The following is an 18894-nucleotide window of genomic DNA, read 5'->3' as shown; positions in this document are numbered from 1 at the left end:
TTATACAGAAAAGGATGTAAAGACTGCAGTGAGTGGGGTTGAATATTAGAGTATAATTCTTTGCATATAGATGTTACATGCTGGGTGCAATTTACTTCAGGGGTTTCTCCCCCGCTGGTCTATGTATCCTTGCCTCTCCTGAATTATTTTTAGCCCCTTCACCAAAGTCATTAATAGTACTTTAACAATAGATATACCAAGATATTCCGTGGCTTTTCAGTGTGGTGCCAAGCACAGCACAGATTTCTGTGAAAACCACAGCTACCTAAATGAAAAGGATTTAGAGCAGCAGATATTCCTATTTTACAGCACTCTTACAAAATAAAGCTGAATTTATAACTGCTGAGAATGAGGTTACAATCTCATTCTACAGTATCATTAAAGCATTTTTATCCTTTTTTTTCTCTATCTGATGAGTAAGAATACAGTCGTAAAAAGAAAGTTTTCATAGCACTCTGCAAACCTGTGAAAAACTGCATACGCCGCATGATTCAGTTGCTCGTAACAACTGAATCGTAGCAGCAGTTGCTCGTAGCAGCAGCAGTGACTATCAATAATTCTCTGTATGACCCCCCACAGCATTTCGGTCAGGTTTAGGTCTGGTTTCAGACTGGGCCATTGCAACACTTTGATTTTTTTCTTTTTCAGCCATTCTGTTGTAGTTGCTGCTGTGCTTGGGATCATTTTCCTGTTGCATGACCCAATTTGGACCAAGCTTCAGCTGTTGGACAGATGGCCTCACATCTGATTCTAGAATGTTTTGGTACACTGAGTAGTCACGGTTGGCATGGCAACTGCAAGGTTCCCAGACCTTGTGTCTGCAAAACAAGCCCTAATCATCACACCTCCACCACTGTGCTTGACAGCTGGCATAAGGTATTTGAGCTGATGTGTTTGGTTTCTTGACTGTGGCACTGCACATTTGGGCCAAATACCTCCACCTTGGTCTCATCTGTCATTGTTCCAGAGGTCTTGTGATTTGTACAGCTTGCAACCCTTCCAAACAAGCCATACTACCATACTTCAGCCTTCTTTCTAATGCCACTGTCATGAACTTTAACATTTAACATGCTAACTGAGGTCTCAGATGTAGAGCTTGGGTTTTTTGCAGTTTCTCTGCAAACTGCACACTTTGACCTTATAGTGAATTTGCTGGGTGGTCCATTCCTGGGGAGATTCTAGTGAACACTCCAGACCACCAAACTGCTAAGCTTAATCAAGTGCATATGATTAACAGCACATAGCTACTACTTACCCTCTGTAGGGTGAATAAGTCCTGTGAAAACTTTCTCTTTCACTTGACTGTATACTATAGCTGGTTGTTCATGTATTCATTACTTATTTGACCAGATGTTATGTATTAAAGTGATCTGGCAAACATGGCCCAGTGGCCCAATCTAAAAAGGGGATTTAATTCAAGCTGGTAAAATATCCTTTTTTATTAGTCTGGCAATACTTTGTCATCAAATCGCTAATTCATTTTTTTTTAAACAGAGGATAATTGTGAGTACAGTGGTTAAGTTCAAGTTAGAATTGGAGAGCTGAAGCCTGTTTTAACTCCTACAATCCATAATGTGTATAGAACATAAAGATGAAATGCCACTGTCAAGTGTTGTAAATATGAGCCATGAGGCTAACTAGCTAGCTTTGCTTAACAGAATAACTGAAAATATGCAATCCTAATGAACTACCCTGGCTGTGTCGACGAGTAATAAAATTCACAACAACAAATTACATCAAACCTGACCATTTAAATTGCTCAATGTTTGTGTCAGAGAGTAACAGAAACACTTTGCTGGTTAGTGCAATGACCAGCTAACGCAATGAACAGCTAGCTTGGTCTGCCTCTGCGAAAAGGTAACAAAATCAAAAAGTGCAATAATTAACAATTAAATATTAAATTTGCTATTGAAATGTTAAGCATGGAAACAGTATTTGCAAAATACCATATAATCACTAACTGTGGTGCATAAAACATTTTCAGAGTGTATTCAAAAAAAGGAAGATCCAGTTTATGAGTACATCTTTGGTGCACTGAGAGAAGGAAAGGTTTTTTGGTTAGTTTTATCATTGTTTAATAGACTCATGAGTTTAAATTAGCCTTTGCGGTCATTAGAATATAGCTGATCTCCACAGGTTTGTTCTAGAGTTGAAAGTTCTTGGTACTTGGCCTTGCTTTTTCATCAGTAACTTGAAAAAGCTGAATGAAAGCGTGTATGGCAAGAATACAGTGTTGTGTGTCTTTGCTGATTCCTCTTGGACTCCACAGTAACTAGACGTGATTGTATTAACGGAAACAGAGACAGGCCTCGTCTATCTAATGGCTGAGAAATCAAATAAATGCATTTCAAATGTAAAACTATTGCTCTACAGTTTGCATCTCTCTTAATTCATCCTGAAAGTGCCCATTGTCTTTCCAATAATTGTAATTCCATTACAGTTGTGTAGGTTGTTCCAGCCAAATCACTGCAGTTCTGCAGCTCCTCTTCTCTCCTTGAAATTATGAGGGGCAAAACAGGCCTAATTAGTATTCAGTCCTCCTGTGCCTTCTTGAAACAAATGTTAGCAATGGCCTGTGTCACTTCAAAGGACTGACCACCGCTAAACCTTTTATTTTCTCCTTGAAAGGTGCAGAAGAAATCCACATAATAACAACTGACATGTCTGTGCTAAGCAGCAAAAGAAATGGACTTTGCATTTTCTTTTATCTTTTTTTTTTCTTTAGAGAGTGGGTCTTTGTAGGGAAGCGACCAAAGAGAATACTCATGTGGAACTGCACACAAGCAAAACAATCAAGAAATGCTCCCCATGGGTTCAGAAGCAAATTCAGCTCCACAACTCACGCTACTTCCAACCTTCTTTATAGTCCTTTAGCAAATACCGCGTTTGTCTCAAGAGATTGCTCACACTCTTAATAGCTCTTTTTAAATATTCAATTCACATAGTTTATTCAAATGAAGCAATCAAACTTCCTTGAGTTGTTGTGAAAGATAGTCGTAATAATAATCTCCTACATTACCATATAAATGTCACTTTTGTTGCATTTGCTGTCGTACACTGTGGGGTGAATTGTGCACAGAACAAGATCTCAAAGAGTCCCGCTGACAGAACATCATTCTTTATTAACAGGAGATCAATGGGCAAAACAAGCTGCAATTGCACCGCATGAATGATTGATGATTAGTGAGTAGCGTGGCTCAAAAGCATCACAACAATAGCTTGTTAACAACAAAGCAAAGATACTAGTGTATCTAAGCTGTGCAACTTGAAAGAAACCAAATGTCAAGTGGGGGAAACCCTCAAATTTCAGCAAAAACACAATATTCTGGTTGTCCCTAACACAAGATCATGTTTCCAGCAGCTTTTTAATAACATAAATCTCTATTTACCATACCATAAAGATCACTTTGGAATAAGACACCCCAAACCTGAAACCACAGCACTTTTATAAGCAGTTGATGGGTCTAGTTTGTTTCCAAACTCATTCATAGGCCTAATCAAGTCCAGTTTTACTGACTCCAGCAAATGTTTGTGTTGGTTCAGTGTATAGAGAAGGTAAATAATTACAAGGACACCACTCACAGGGAACATTAAGTCTTCAGTTGCTTCAGCAGAGAGGGAGGAAAAGCATTTGGCTGTCCAAATTACTTCTCTATTCCTCTGGATCAGTGGATATGAAAAGATTACACGGCACCCCAAGGATCACACAGGGACTTCACAGTCACAGCAAGAACTAAGTGTAGCTAAGATACTCTAGTGAGACAAGAAAGCAGTAATTCTTAATCAAAATCACCTTGAACTTTAGCATACAGCTCCTTTTTAATGAAAACACCTCAAGACAGGGTCGATTTAGCAAGCTCATATACAGATTTAGCAAGCTAATAAGCCTGACGCCACATGAGAATGAGGAATATGTTATTTATTTGTAGATCGAGGAGTAGACGTTCCAACAGTTTCTCATACAATTATAATACAAGGGAACGTCATACCACTAAAAGCAGAAAACATATAGTATTGAAAGCAAAAGATATTTAGAATAAATGGAAATCAGATTATATGTTTTCAGCAGAACAAACCCTTTCTGGGCATTACAAAACTACTCAGGGTTTACTAAAGTTGTTAAAGGTGTGTGATGGAAAGGCGTGGGCTTCGTCTTTCAAACAGCTAAATTTAGGGGTTTAATTTAATCATACAGGCTTTACAATCACACAATCATACAACTTTGCTTTAGTCAATTTCCTGCTTATATCATTGTAGACTTAAAAACAGCATGTCAACCAATTTCTACTTGATGTGGCTTCATTTGCAGGTGGTGGGAGGAAGTGCTAAAAACAGAGAGCGAGAGATTAAAAGCTACTGTTAGCTGGCTGCCTGCAACTAGGGGTCACCACAGCAGGTAGCTCCACATATTTGATTTGTCAGAGTTTTGCTTACTAAGTGAATGCGTACACCACAAAACAATCGAGCTATCAGAAAGAGAGAGAGTCGTGTCATAGAAAAATTTTGTGCGTTTCTCTGTTTGCTGCCTCTCCTTTTTGAGAGCTCAAGCAGGGCTCTAACAACTCTTTCACAAATGTTGTAAGGATTCATGTCATGCCTACAGTACACATCTAGAAAACATCAAATCTTCATAATAATCCATAAATTTCCTTTGTTTACTATTTTTTACTTTTCTTCTTTTTTTTTGTTTTAAATGGTTTTAGGATCCTGGATGGATGTTGGTGGATGATTTTGGTTAAGAAAAGAAATCCTACAGATACTGGCTGCTGGTCAGGCCTACAGCAGCTATGTCTGATAAGCTCAGGTTATCTTGTGCAATGTACTTTGTCTGCATGCTGCACATGCATTTGTGGGCATGCTGTGTTACTGATGTCCTTTTTGCTGGCAGGTTAGGTTTTGCCATGTATTTGATCAATTCCTCCGCTAATGTCAGTTATTCCACACTGAGCAGTTCCTCTGCTTGTTCCGTAAAATAAAAACATGTATAAAACCTGTACTTATTTTTAGTCATCACTCACACCATTTTGTGGTCTGCTTGATTGCAAAACAATATGGAAATGATAAAGGTGAGTCTGTTCTCATACATTCAGATGCAGTCAGTAGATCACATAAATACATTTCTAAGTCACCCTGGTAATGTCTGCTGGTGTGTTTACCTCTCCAGATCTTGCTTTTTCAGTATAATTACAGCTCTTTGTTGAGCAGGCTTGGCTGCTTTTGGCTGTGAAAGTGGCTTAGCAAATCACATTCTTCTGCAGGGAACTTGTGCATCAATGCCACTGTGCCTTGTGTTGGAGTGAGATCATTCATCTACTGCATCCTGCTGATTCAAACTGCATTTTTGAATGACGTTATTACCATTTTGGTACTTTGATGTTACCTTTGCAGGAGGTAATTTTGTCATTTTGCAATTAGCGATAAAGAAAAGCTAAAAAGAGCCTAAATGTCAGCAGCAAATACACACAGCCTGAAAGGCTAAATAGTGGGGGCTGATGGCTCACTGAGTCACATCATGTTTTCCGTTACTTAATTATCATCATTTTATTTTCAATGTTATGTTTCACAAAAAAAAATGCAATTTGCTTAAAATGACTTAAATTGAATGCAATTTGAAAACAGAGAGTTGTCAGTGCCACAATAGTAGGCTCTGATTGGCTGAAAGCAACAGAAGCTTCATGGTTCAAATGAGGTAAACTAGGTAAGTGGAGACTCTTGAGCTTTATTGCAAACTGAATTTTCTAGCAGCAATCGGGACCGGTGTTATTCACTTCAAATCTGACCTGACAGTTTGTGGTTTCAGTGTTCAAAGAAAGACTTCAACTGTTATTATGGAATTAAAATTGGCTAATCCTCAAACTATAAATGATTACCGCAGAAATTTCCCCCAAATGTTAAACTTTAAAAAGAAATAACACCAAAACTCAGCTCTGCACTGCTATTTCTCTCCCTTCCAAATTTCCTCTCACTCTTTACTGTTCAGAACATCTCTACATGACAGCTGGGTTATCACCAGATGTGCACTTCATTTTTAGTGTTCCTATATGACTCTGCAACCAAAAGCAGTGCATCAAACACGCAGGCTGAGTGCTCAGTCAGCACAAATAGGAAGTGAGTGGCAATCATCTGAATGCACCAGCCTGGATTTCTGCTCAATGCAATAGTCAAAAAATAAGGAAATCTACACAATACACTGGCTGGGAAACTGGGAAATTTTTTGTTTTTGAATTAATTAGCACCCTCATTCCCACATGTTACTGTATTGTCTAAAGAAGATGAAAGGGCTGATAGGCTGCTGCAGGAAGCCGGTGAGCTGAAATTACTTCGATAACAACTGGCAGCTACATGAGACTTTTTAAACATTCTTTTAAAAAGTGTTGTACAAGCTTGTCTGTAATCAGCTGAAAGACTTGCAGTTCTTTAGTTGGTATTATTGCAAAACTTTGAAAAGATTCTATACACGTTATTTAAAAAAACTAATCTCAGTACAAAACCAAACAAAAAAGAAGAAGAAGAAGAAATGTGAAATAAAGTGACAAAAACAATAGACTGTCATCTAAATATTTGTGGAGATATCAGCAGCAAAGCAGTGGATAAAAATGTGTCATCAACAAAGATATTTGGGTCTTTCAAAGGATATAAGAGGAAACATATTTTTGATGAAACAGTGTATCAAATGCCTGATGCCTGATTTTTGTTTTACATGAAAGAAAAAAAAATCTGATTTTAAACACCATCAGACTTTGGCAAAACATAAATGAACCTGTAATTCCAGGGAACGTCCAAAGAAGACTGTGATGGCCAAACCCATGGCCACACTCTAGAGTTGGTAACTCTTGTGTATTTTTATTTCTTCACTTGAACACAATAACACATTTTAGTTTCCAGTAAGTTTATTGTTCTATTTGTAAGCATGCACATTTAGTTTACTTATGTATTCATACCAGTTCATTACTTTGTTTGATTTTTGACTAACCTTTCTTTAATGCTTCTTACCTGCCATGATCCCTGGGAGTTGCCAGACAAAAGGTGGTTTGAAGCCTTAAATACAAAGAGGGATAATTGGACCGCACCACCACTTTCTCCTGAAGGGGAGAATGTGTATTTTCTTTAATTAAACAAAGCTTTTGTATTTGATTAAATATTTGAGTTTAGGGTTTAGTGGGTTTTGATTTTCTTCTTAGGTGTTTAGTTTATTAACAAACTAGACTTTACTGCATTGTTTTTGTGGTTTAAGATTGTGTTTGTTGAGTTACCCCTCGTGTGTCATAGTGGTCTGATCAGCCATTATATATACCCTTGTGTGTCATTTCCTGTTTAGGTCAGTTATGTTTGTTTGGGCAGTTGTTTGGTTTGTTAAGTTTGCAGTTCTTTGCCTGAGTTCAGTTTTGTTTCTTTGACCTCTTTTATGAGCTCAACATTTATTAGTTTTGTAAATATAATTTTTGGGTTAAATAAATGGAAACCCATCCATCCATTCGCTTCCACTTATCCTTTTCAGGGTCGTGCGGTGTGTAAAGCGCTTTGGGGTCCCTAGGTGGGACTAGTAAAGCGCTATACAAATACAGGCCATTACAAGTGTATTTTAGCATGGCATTTTAAAATGGTGGAAACATCTACTTTTGGGGATTTCCTTACCTGGATGATTGAGCATGCATCAAGACATTGCCTCTCACAGTTGCACATTCTTGGTTCCAATTAAAAGAAAATCTCAGTCTCAGTACTCCCATCTGTACGGTGCACTGCTGGGCATTTGGGAAATAATTCAATTATTAGGTAAATAGGCATTTTGGGGGGAGGCTCGACTGTCTTGACAAGTATATCAGAGTAAGCAATTAGGGTCACTCACTAGTGTTGCATGCTCACTGATTTGATTTAATTGTGATTTAATGACTGTCATTATGTCAACAGGCAACACATTTTCTTTGGGTCTTTGTCTAATTGAACTGACAGACCTCCAGGGGAGTCCAGTATCAGGTTTTTTAATAAGTAGCTGTTTACTTTCCTAATAATTTCACATTTTAAAAGACTTCACATTTAGGCCCTTAAAGGTTTGTACAATTTGATTTTTTTCCTGTACTTCACCACAGTGGGTTTTAAATAAAACAATCAACTCAAGTGCAGACTTACAACTTTAATTCAAAAGGTTTACCACAAGTAGGTGATTTATGTTCCCTCGTTATTGTTCCTTATTCTTGATCTGGAGTTGAGTCTAGATTTTGAGAGATCAGTTCCATGACTGCTGTCCAATGGCAATGTGGACTTTTCACTGAGAACCAGAGAATCCAGAGAAAGATGTACACTAAGACTTCATTTTTTACATAAGTGCCCTCTTTAACTACATGCTCAAACCAATGTCCCTCCCTGTGTGGGCTATGTACATCCTGTTCATTAAAAGAGTGGCCACTGGGCTATGGATGTAAATGCAAAGTTCTGGTCTGAGGTAGTTCTTCTGTGTTGGGCCATCCACTTAGGTAAAGGTTGTTTGAGTGTATAATTCATGTAAATCCTCTTGGCACTTAACTACATGTGTTACATTGGTCTGTTTGTGCCGGGGGATCCGATTCGCAGAGTGGACTGATTTCTAGTATAGAGTGTTGTGGGGTTTAGAAGTCACAAGACTTTTTTCAATATGCATCTGAGCTGCTCCAACAACACTCCTGACACACAAGGGATCAGTGTAGTTTCAGTTCAGTTTCTTTAAGAAGAAAGCAACAGACAGACTTATTATATGTTAACATTATGCCCCCTTGATTGTTAATCAGTGGAATGCTTTCTTCTTGCTGAACATCATCAGGTATTAATGTCTCAAGGTCTGCGGTCTTAATCATGTCATAGACTGACTGCAAAGACAGAACCATGTAGGAGTTCTGGATGAATTTCAAGAGTCCGAGTGGACAGACTGGTATCAGTCACTCTCAGAACATCCTTGTAGAAAAACCTTGGACTGTTATCAGTGATTCATTGAATAAAATGGCCTGAATTGGTAGCTAGTGTATTTGTTCTTGTTCTATATTTGCCTTTTAAAATCCTCTGGTGGACTTCAAGGTCACAATTAAAAAGGAGGGTATAAAGAAGCAGAGGGAGTGATCAGAGAAGCACCCGAAGTGATTGTGAATAAGCCCTAAGGCAAATGCCAAGGCTCCCCTCGTTAGAAAACCTGAGACTGTCAACGGCACATCCACTGGGAACCATAACAAAGCTCAGCCCATGCAATGCTTCAAAGACACACTCTCATTTGAATAAGTTTAGATGAGTTCTGCGCTCCACCCTCTCATCCTATGCACGGGGTGCTGCAGCCGGTGCGTGGCCATGAATCTCGAACAGGACAGCAGGCTCTCTGACCTCGCTACCAATAAATTTTAGTACATCTCCTGGGAAGTAGTGAGCCGATACGCTCTTAAATAGCAGGTAAGGGACAAGCGTGAAGATTGTGTTTACCAGCCAAGGACACGGGAGGCAAATACCCCAGGCCGGGGGAAGACAGGGCAGGCAGAATAGATCTTGGCAGTACCTGTTAAAACATTTAACAAGTCGACTTTTCAAAAGTAATTTCTTTACTTGAAAGGGCAAGAATACATCTGAGGAAAATAAAAGTAGAGTGGGACAAAGGGGCGATACAGAGAGGGAATTGGGGCTCTGCATTTACATTTAATTATAAAGTTGTAATAAAGCTGATGTCAGACAAACAATACCTCGAAGTAAACAAGTTCAGCAAAAACCTGCATAGTCTGAGTGTATTATAAGCATCTTGAGTGAAGTCTGTGGTCTGTCTCTGGGATTACATCAATTATTAACTCTCTGAAAATGCTGCAGTTACTTGTGCTTACTTGGTCAGTTAATGTGCGTGTGAATGCGTGTGTGTGAATGCGTGTGTGTGTGTGTGTGTGTGTACTATACTGTAGTCATTAAAACTCATACTACATTATCCCCATGCCTGCTGTATCTCCCTCCCTTCGTCTTTGTCCTCTTACTTGGAGCTTTTAACATTCTTTTTCTTTCCTGCATTTTCGGGTTGTTTCCACCTGTTTCCACATTTCCTCACTCCTTTTCTTTATGCTAACTTACACAACTTCTCTCATCCTGTGATCTGGAAAATCATCCCCCACCTTCCTCCATCATCATCATCATGGATAAGCTTTCAGTTTGTTAATTGAACTTCAAGGTGAAAGTAAAGAGGCAGCTTTTGGAGGAGCTTAGAGAATGGGAACACATTTGTATTCTACAGAGATTTGTTATCAAGTGGTGCGCCATGTGACAAAAAGCCACGCCTCCTCAGTCTTGAGACTGGCTGAAGATCCAATGTCATTTGGCAGCTTCGGCTTTTCATCTCTTCCTTCTCCTGATTCCAGCTCTCACTCACATCTTGGCTAGAAAGAGCTAAAAAGTGGAGATGAGAGTTGAGGGAAAAGATTATGTAGACATGTTAGCCTAATTAAAAGCACCCTTCTGCTTAACTGTCTGTGTGTCCTGCATCCTTTCTGAGTGTCTCTTTGTGTCCTCACATTGTCCCCTGAGCGTTTTCTGTGTAGGGTTTAACTAAACACTAACCCAGCACCTCATCAGCCACCTGTTGTTATTTCACTGCCAACCTTTGTTGCCTTCTCCCACAGACTTTATCCAAGTACCTTTGGTTTATTCTACCTCACTGACTGCTGTTGATCTTTGCAATCAGGTCCTTTATACTGAACTCACAACAGCAGCTTGTGGAGCAGAATAATACATAACAATACTTTTTTCCCCCTGTCCAACTAATCATTTTACTCCCTTTCATATTTAACTAGTGGCAATTTGGAGTAAATATTGTATTAAAATATTATTTTTAAACTGATCATCCATTTTTTTGCATGCTTATCAAACATCTGTGTTGACTTTATATGCATTTAATTTGCATATTAACTACTGTTTTTGTATATATACTTGAGTGTATTTCTAACTAATTTTCTGAAACTGTACTTGGAGCAGTCACATCTTTTTTAATTGAAGAAAAAGGTCTGAATAGTTCTTCAGTCACAGGATGGCTGGAAAATAAGAGAAAGCCATGAAACTCTGAGAGGAGTCACTTTTACATTCGCTGTTTCCTTCTGCAAAGAATGCCGCTTGCTTTTCACAGGTAAGAATGTTCTACACGAGGTCACACATATCCACCCACCACTGATGGATCTGATATTTAGCGTGCACCTCCTCGACAGCCTTATTCACATCACGACCACTTGAAGTCCTGACGTCCAAAATAGTCTACCTGAAAGACTGACATTTTCATTTGGACATAAACTATACACCACTGAGATGCTGTCATCCTTTCAGAGCCAGCTCCTTTTTTTATTTGTCAACACGGCTGTATATAGTTAGCCTGTTGGGTTCCTATCACTATTTTTTCTTTTATTATTGTTATTGAAATTGTGTTGAGCTGCTGAATGGTGATGACCTTCAAATGATTTACAAGTTTCTGACTCATTAAAATTGGATTAGATATGTACAGAAAATCACCCTGGTAAATACCAACTTGTGTTCGACCTGCAATGAAAAACTTGTTTTGAACCAAATTTCTTAATTGAGCCAAAAACTGATCATGTTTCATATCAACAGTCTGAACCTTTGACCTGAGAACCCCCTCCATGGCTGCACAACGTGGACTGTATCTTGTCCTACTTGACAATGTCTTTATGTTTATTAAGTGCCTGCTCTTATGCCTTATGTATTCCTTACATACATTAACACAGAGGTTGTTTTCTGATTTTAAACAAGTCCTCGGTGCAGTAAATGACATGATGGAATGTGGCTGTCCTCATTCAGCCTTAACATAACATAACAATTTTTCCACAACATTCAGCACAGATTGTGTGAGGAGAAAAAATCCCACCGGAGTAGAGGACATTAATGTTCTTCGATATGAAAGCATTTGTTCCTGCATTCAAATGCTGATAGAATTTCATTTTATGTCCATGCAAAGTTCAAAAATAAAGACATCAACCTTCTTCACACATTGCAAATTTCATTTAACAGCCTCATCACCTTAGCGGATGTTGATTAAAGGTGGTTGTAAAGAGAGGCAGAGGCTTCAGCCTCTCACTATTACTGTATTTATTGACAATAAATTAAAGTAGATGAAGACCACAGACAGGAGTAAAGGATATTCTTGCATTTAAATGTGAAAAACTTGGGAGGCATTTTTCCCACTGAGACTTGAAATTAAGACCCTCAGGAATGGCGGTGAATTGAAAGCAATCATTGCACATTTGACCGCGATCCATCTGCCCTGACATTTTAATGATACATCTCCAGAGCAGTTTCATCTCTGTGTAGCTTGAGCAAAAAAAAAAGTGTCACAGCATTTCTCTCCTCAGGAGGCTGAAGAAAATGAACTGATCTTCACCTTAATCTCACAAACATTAACACATAGGAGAAAATCGTGCATGCTGGAAGCTTTGAGATAGGGCATGTTGACATGGAGCCTGACATTTTATCAGGAAAATTACATCTATGAAGCATGTTATTCTCTTCCTTGTAGAAGACAGAGGGGGAAAAAAAGTACTATTTCTGTGACTGTAGCTCAGGTGGTAGCGCAGGTCTTCTACTAATCAGAAGGTTGATGGTTCAATCCCTGTCTACTCCAGTCTGCATGCATCTTGAAGTTTCTCTCTGTGGGGGTGATAACTTAAGATTGTCATTTGTGCTGAGAAACATATAATCCTTTATGCTTAGAGATACATAATCTTTTATATGTTGATTAAATATCTCATCCTTATTTAGGTGTGTTAAGGTTCTGTGTGCACTCTGTGCACCATGAGATGGGAGGACGTTCACTCCCGTCTGCTGTTTCGGCATACCTCATACACATGTTAAGTTCATGGGAAGGTCGCATCTTGTTTGGTGATAAATGGTATGGCGGAACACACACTCTATATCTTTTCAGTTACAACAGTCTTTTGTCTTAGTTGGGCTGCTGCAAGGAGGACTCCCACTATTCTCCCGGGAGGCTCCTGGCACCGGTCATCTTGGGAGTTTCATCCCTTTGCAGATAACATAGTAAAACACCGTTAGGCCTGGCTGAGCAAGTTTCACAGGGTCATATTTTGACACACACACACACACAGACAGGGGTATACTTCACTCACACACACATGCCTGCTTGAGACTGTCACGTGTTAATGGAACTATGCATATTCATGTAATCACTATTGTCAATAAAAGGAGCGTTACGGGGAGTCCGGCCGAGGTTGACGGGGTTCAAGTGGAAGGAACAGCGCTTGGCCTTGGTCGGCTTCCCTCGCGAGTGAACACACAAAGAGCTCTGTCTTGTGTCGTGTTTTGCTGCTGCAGTTGGGTGTCTTATGTTCCAGCAGGGTTTGTGCTTAGATAAACTCAACACTCTCAGAGTGTGAATGTTAGATAAAAGTGCTTCTGTGAATGAGGCAAGTTGTGTAAAGTGCTTTAAAAGCTCAGTTAGAGTAGAAAAGCACTGTATAAGAACCAGTCCATTTACCATAAGAAACAGCAGTCTTTTATTGTAGTTTAGAACTAATTACTTAATTAGTCATTAAATGAATTAGGTGGGGGAGAGACACAGGAGAGGTGGAGAATAAACCTAACCTGGGTGTCTGTTGTCTTGTGTAGTCTGGAGATGATTGAATGTTGGGGTGGGTATAGTTTCCTCTGCGGTGGGTGGGGTGGGCTTCCCCAGGTCCTGTGGGGCTTAGTGGTGCTGCCGTGAGGCCCCGGTCTGGATGGGCCTGGGCTCCCTTGCCTTGGTGGGTGCTAGAGGACGGTGCCTACTGGGGTCAGCGGGGAGTTGGTTCTAAGGAGGGCATCTTGCCTCCCTTCTTTTCCTCCCCATCCCGGCTGCCTCCTCTTCCCGCTCCACCACACCCACTCACACAGGTAGGGCCTTGGGTGCGGGTGTGTCACCAGGGTGCAGGGAGGCATTCCCCCCTCTGTCCCCTTCTGGCCACCTGTGCCTCAATTTTATTTCACAACTTAGACATCCATTATTATTCACACTCATAACACACACACACATATATATATATAGGGCCTTGAGGGTGACCACGTTAACGGCGCCCAGAGGACGGTCTGTGTATTCAACCCTACCTCTCAATTTTAAATCCATGTAGACATTGAGGGTTCTCGGAGAGGCCGTGCTAACACCTGCTGCTCTCTGGCAGCACCACCATGCCCTCCTTGTTTTAAATGCACTTTAGAACAACACGCAGCAACACTACACATGAGCGGGAGGAGGGAGGTATGGGGTCTTCACACACCCCCGTTCTCTACTAGCCATCGGGGCGGGGGGCTGGGAGGAGGTGTTGGCTGTCCGATTGGCCTCCCTGCTGCTGCGGAGCCTGGGGCGGTCTGCTTGCCTCCACCCCGGGGAAAGGGTCACATCTCTTGGGTCTGGTGCCGTTTCCCCTCTGGGGCGAGGGTACCTGGACCCAGGGCATAGAGTATGTTTGGGGAGTATGATTGTGTGTACATGTCTATGTATGTCTGTCCCTACGTTGGGTGAGTGCTGAGTGTTTGTATATGTGTGCATGAGGGTGGGAAAGCATGTTTATGTCTGTGTGTGCCTGTTTGTCTGTGTCTATATGTCAGGTCGGGTCTTAGACTCCACCTCCCTGGTACTCCCAGGCCCTCCAAGTGTGGAGGCCTATCTCCCCTCACCACACCCCTGCTGGTAGCTGATGCCCTCAGGGGTTGGTGCATTGGTGGTTCTTGGTGTCCGGGCTGGGCGCCAGGTATGCACCAGCTCACCCCGGTGGCTACTTGGCGGGGCCTGGTGCCTGTCGCTCGGTCAGGCCTCTTCCGGGCAAGGGGGCCTCGGCCTCCGGCCTCGGGCCTGCAACTCGGTTCACTCTGGCACAGCTGGCTGCCGGCAGAGCCGGCGGGCACGCTAGTGCAGCCCCCTCTGGCTTCTGCTCCGTGGCTACTGGGTGACCCCCTCGTCTGGGGATCTCCTCAGCCCTTCCCAGGAGGGTGGCACGGATGCCCCTCTGGTGGTACTCCTTGGGCTCTCGCACTCTGGGGCCTCTGGATGTCTGGAGCCTGGATCTCCTCCATGCCTGCTTCATGCCCTGGGGACGGGGCTATGGGCCTCCACACCCTCTAGCAGACCGTTACATGGGGAAACCTTTTTGTATACAAGCGTTGATCCACACAGGTGTGCACACGGGTGTTCACTGTTCGTGAGACATAAACTACACCTTTCTTAGCTGCTACTTCAAAGCACATTGTGCGCTGTCTGTCCCTGCGTGCTGCACAACAACTTTCAATATTTAGTATTTACTGCTGTTTACACTCAGCTAGATTAACGTGATGGTGTTGTGTTTAGTATGTTGCTTTGTTTTTGTTTGGTTTGTTTTTTTTTGCTTGTCTTCTCTTCTTTTTCTCTCAACAGGTGATCCAGGAGATTTTTTTTTCTTTCTCTTTGTCTTTGTCTTTGTAAGTGCCCTTTCTCACTGTCCCTTTTCCCTTCTGTTTTTCTTTTCCTTCCTCTCTTTCTTTCTCCCTTTCCTATCCCCCAGTCATGTCTGTCCCATCTGTAACAACTGAAAATAAAATAAATAATAACAACAAAGTTTGATCAAATGGACCAATACGGCAATGCCATGATGATCCATTTGGCAGAATAAATCCATTTGGTATCCTTGTTGGTCTTCAGACAACAATTCTGATGGCTAAAGAACCAAATGGGACAGACAAAAAATAAATAAATAAATAAATAAATAAATAAATGAATAAATAAATGAATTAGGTTGCAAAACAATTAGGAGACAAGTAATTTATAAAAATGTAGAAAGCAAATTCATGATTTCTTGCTTGATGTCTCTGTTCTGTTAAATCACAATGAAACAATTATCACAGCTATTAAGAATACTCAAAAGATGGCAGCTGTTGTTAACACAATGAATAGGTGCTAAGAATAGGGTGAAAAATCGTTGCCTTACTGATGCCACTCAGTTCTCGCTTTGCTCTTCTCACTTTGAGGGGGTTTTAAAAAAATCCATGCCTAAAAATGCTTGGGTCTTAGCTTAAACATTTACACACATTTAGCTTTAATACCTAGGAGTTTGTGTGATGAAAAATGTCTAAATTTACTTTGCTGTTTTAGCCCCTTTAAGTTTACTTCCTTCACTAAATCTCTTTTTCCAGAAGGACTTTGAACAATCCCCTAAGAAAAGTCCTTGTTGAATCCAAGTTTTATAGTACAGCTGGAAAGGAGTGCAGGAGTTCTGATTCACAAATAAAGGAGTGTTTTTGCAAGTGAGAGGTGGCAAGATGTGCTCTTCACAGCCACACACTGGATTCACATGTTTCAAACATTTTGCATTAGATGGAAGCACTGGATACTGAAGATGGGTTAGTGCTGGACTAATAAGCAGTCTTGGGGTGTTTACTCATAAAACATTAATGTATTGCACATTACCTGTTTACTTTTCTTAATAGTGTTGCATTTAATTACTTAGTAATTGTATTTGGTTACACTCCTCATTACATTACTGTCACGGCTGCCAGTGCGAGCCGTGTGGTGTTGGAGGAAAAGGACCCAAAATGCAGGCAACGACTGATGATATGAGTGAGAGTTTATTTACAAGTGGCAGAGTGACAAAAACAGGCAATGAGACACGAGAAGCTACTGAAGAAACCTAAACTGGGAAAACTAAAGAGCAAACCTGAAATCATAATAAAACGAGGTGAAGGGCAGAGAGATGTAGACCAAAGAACAAAACACCATGAAACGCAGATGAGCTGACCGACACCCACTATACATACACACACAAGGTAATCAGGTAATGACACACAGGAGGGAAGCACAGCTGATCCTAATTCACAAGACTACAGGAAGATACAAGCTGAACACAGTGATAACAGACACTGACCTTCAAAGTAAAACAGGAAATTCACAAACACAAACTCAGGGACACGAACAAAGCACCGGGGGACGACACAGGAAATAAACCTTAGAACTGGAAACCCTGAGAATGAAACCTACACATTAATAAAGATGACCACAAGGAAATTAAACATCAAATCAGATAATAATAATAAACATAATGACAAACACAAAACGCTGGGTCAACGACCCAGCACCATGACACTTACATTCGCATTACTCCATAACTATACTACATAACAATCAGTTAACAATATAAACCTTAGGCTACGGTCCCAAACACCAACACAGATCCTCCAAATGAGGACACACACACCATCTTTCTTTTATTGTTCACATGTGAACATAAAGTCGACAAAGTTGAAAACCAGCCTAACTAGATTTCAAAGCGACTTACAGAGTGATTCTGCTGACAAACATGAACAGGTAGAAATGAAGGCTGCAGGTCTGACCTCTCATCGCTGCCTCTTTAAGTTCAGACTCTTGCTGTTGGGTTGGGGGTCAGCATACACTCAGCTTGAACATCATTCTAGATTTTTGGCTAGCTTTTTGTTAGCATGCTGTATTTGCAGATGCTTGCAAAAAGCCAAAGTTGTGTTAGCAGTATAATGCCATTGTGTTTTTGTTGTGGTGGCAGTTTGCCGTTTACCATTCCACACTTCTCCTTTTGTGCACTAAGAATAAAAGAAATGTTTATATCTTCACTCATGAACAGCTGTAGCCCACATCACCATGTTCCTCCTGCTGCACACAAACTCAGCTGATGAGCTGATACCTACAGAAAAAACATTAAGTGAACTTACAACAAAATTGTAACTGTAATATGATTACTGAATTTAGTGCTCTAACACGTTAAATTACTTCATTACTAAAAGATATGATGTCATTACAATACTTGGTGTGCCAAGGTGTACCATGTACGAAGTAACGGGGTACACTGCTGATCAAAACTGGACTTTTAACTGCTGCCAGTGTCTCCTGTGTGAAGGCCAACAGCAGCTTTGGTCCATATTTTTATTGTTAATTTTGCTGAATTTTAGTACGTACAAACACTGATTCAGCAGTGTTTCAGCATGAGCAAGCTGACATTTCCCCAAGACTTACCAGTCATGCAGCAAGAGTAGTGAGATTACTTGTCCACACATCTCAGTACAATATTTCATGTCAAAACAGAAGAAAAAAAACAAGTAGAGATCTGAAAAGTGGGCTGAAAAGAGGAGAGGATATAGCAAGACAAACTAATTATATTTGCAGCAAGGGTCCAGACCACTATGAATCATTCAGAATCTGGTGAGTAACAGTGGGAATAAATCAATGGAATAATTCACCCATGTCATCAGATATACTCAGGGTGTTCTTTAGATGTGCGATGTTAAACTTAAGAGTCCTAGTTGGCATGAAAAAATTGACAGCAGATTCTTATATCCAGACATAAGTCTGCACTAATATTTCATAGAGTGTACATATTTTAGTGTTTGTTAGCAGTGCTTTGTGATCTCTGTTTCCTCCCAAACGTCTCAGGGTTTGTTCTCTCTTCCAAACAGAAAAGCAGCTCTCCTAAAAAAGTGAGCAGAGATCCATGTCTTTGGTATGTTGAATGTGAGGCTGCATTGTATTAGCAGGACTTTTCTTAATATTTACCTGATGCCACTATGAACATGTCTCTGATGTGACCCATCCACTCAGACCTTCTCATATTGGTGAGATGAGCCCAGGTTATTTAATCAAATCTGCATAATGCAGAAATTTTTAGTGTGGTCACCGTGGATGGCCAGTTAGGATCAAATAACAATACTAATAATCCGTTACCGTGCAAATGTATTTAGCCAACCCTCATTTTATAGTCTGGAGTAAAGAACCTATATTAAATAGTACGTTTAGGCACTTTGTTGCTGGCAATCTGTTACAAAAATATATCATTTGTTCCCATTTCTTTAGCTGAATCTATGAAAAATGCCAGTGATAACAAACAAGGTGATTAACCAGGATTTATATGCCAAAAAACT

General features: G+C 40.5%; 1 long non-coding RNA gene across 1 annotated transcript in view; it reads right to left on the bottom strand.

The window, feature by feature from the left end:
- The window catches only part of LOC120441900, a 51462-nt gene that overhangs the window by 17866 nt on the left and 14702 nt on the right, over positions 1 to 18894 (bottom strand). The window lies entirely within an intron of this gene.

The sequence above is a fragment of the Oreochromis aureus genome, linkage group 9, assembly GCF_013358895.1.
Source record: "Oreochromis aureus strain Israel breed Guangdong linkage group 9, ZZ_aureus, whole genome shotgun sequence".
In the NCBI taxonomy this organism is placed as follows: Eukaryota; Metazoa; Chordata; class Actinopteri; order Cichliformes; family Cichlidae; genus Oreochromis; species Oreochromis aureus.
This window is presented reverse-complemented; position numbering and strand designations above follow the sequence as displayed.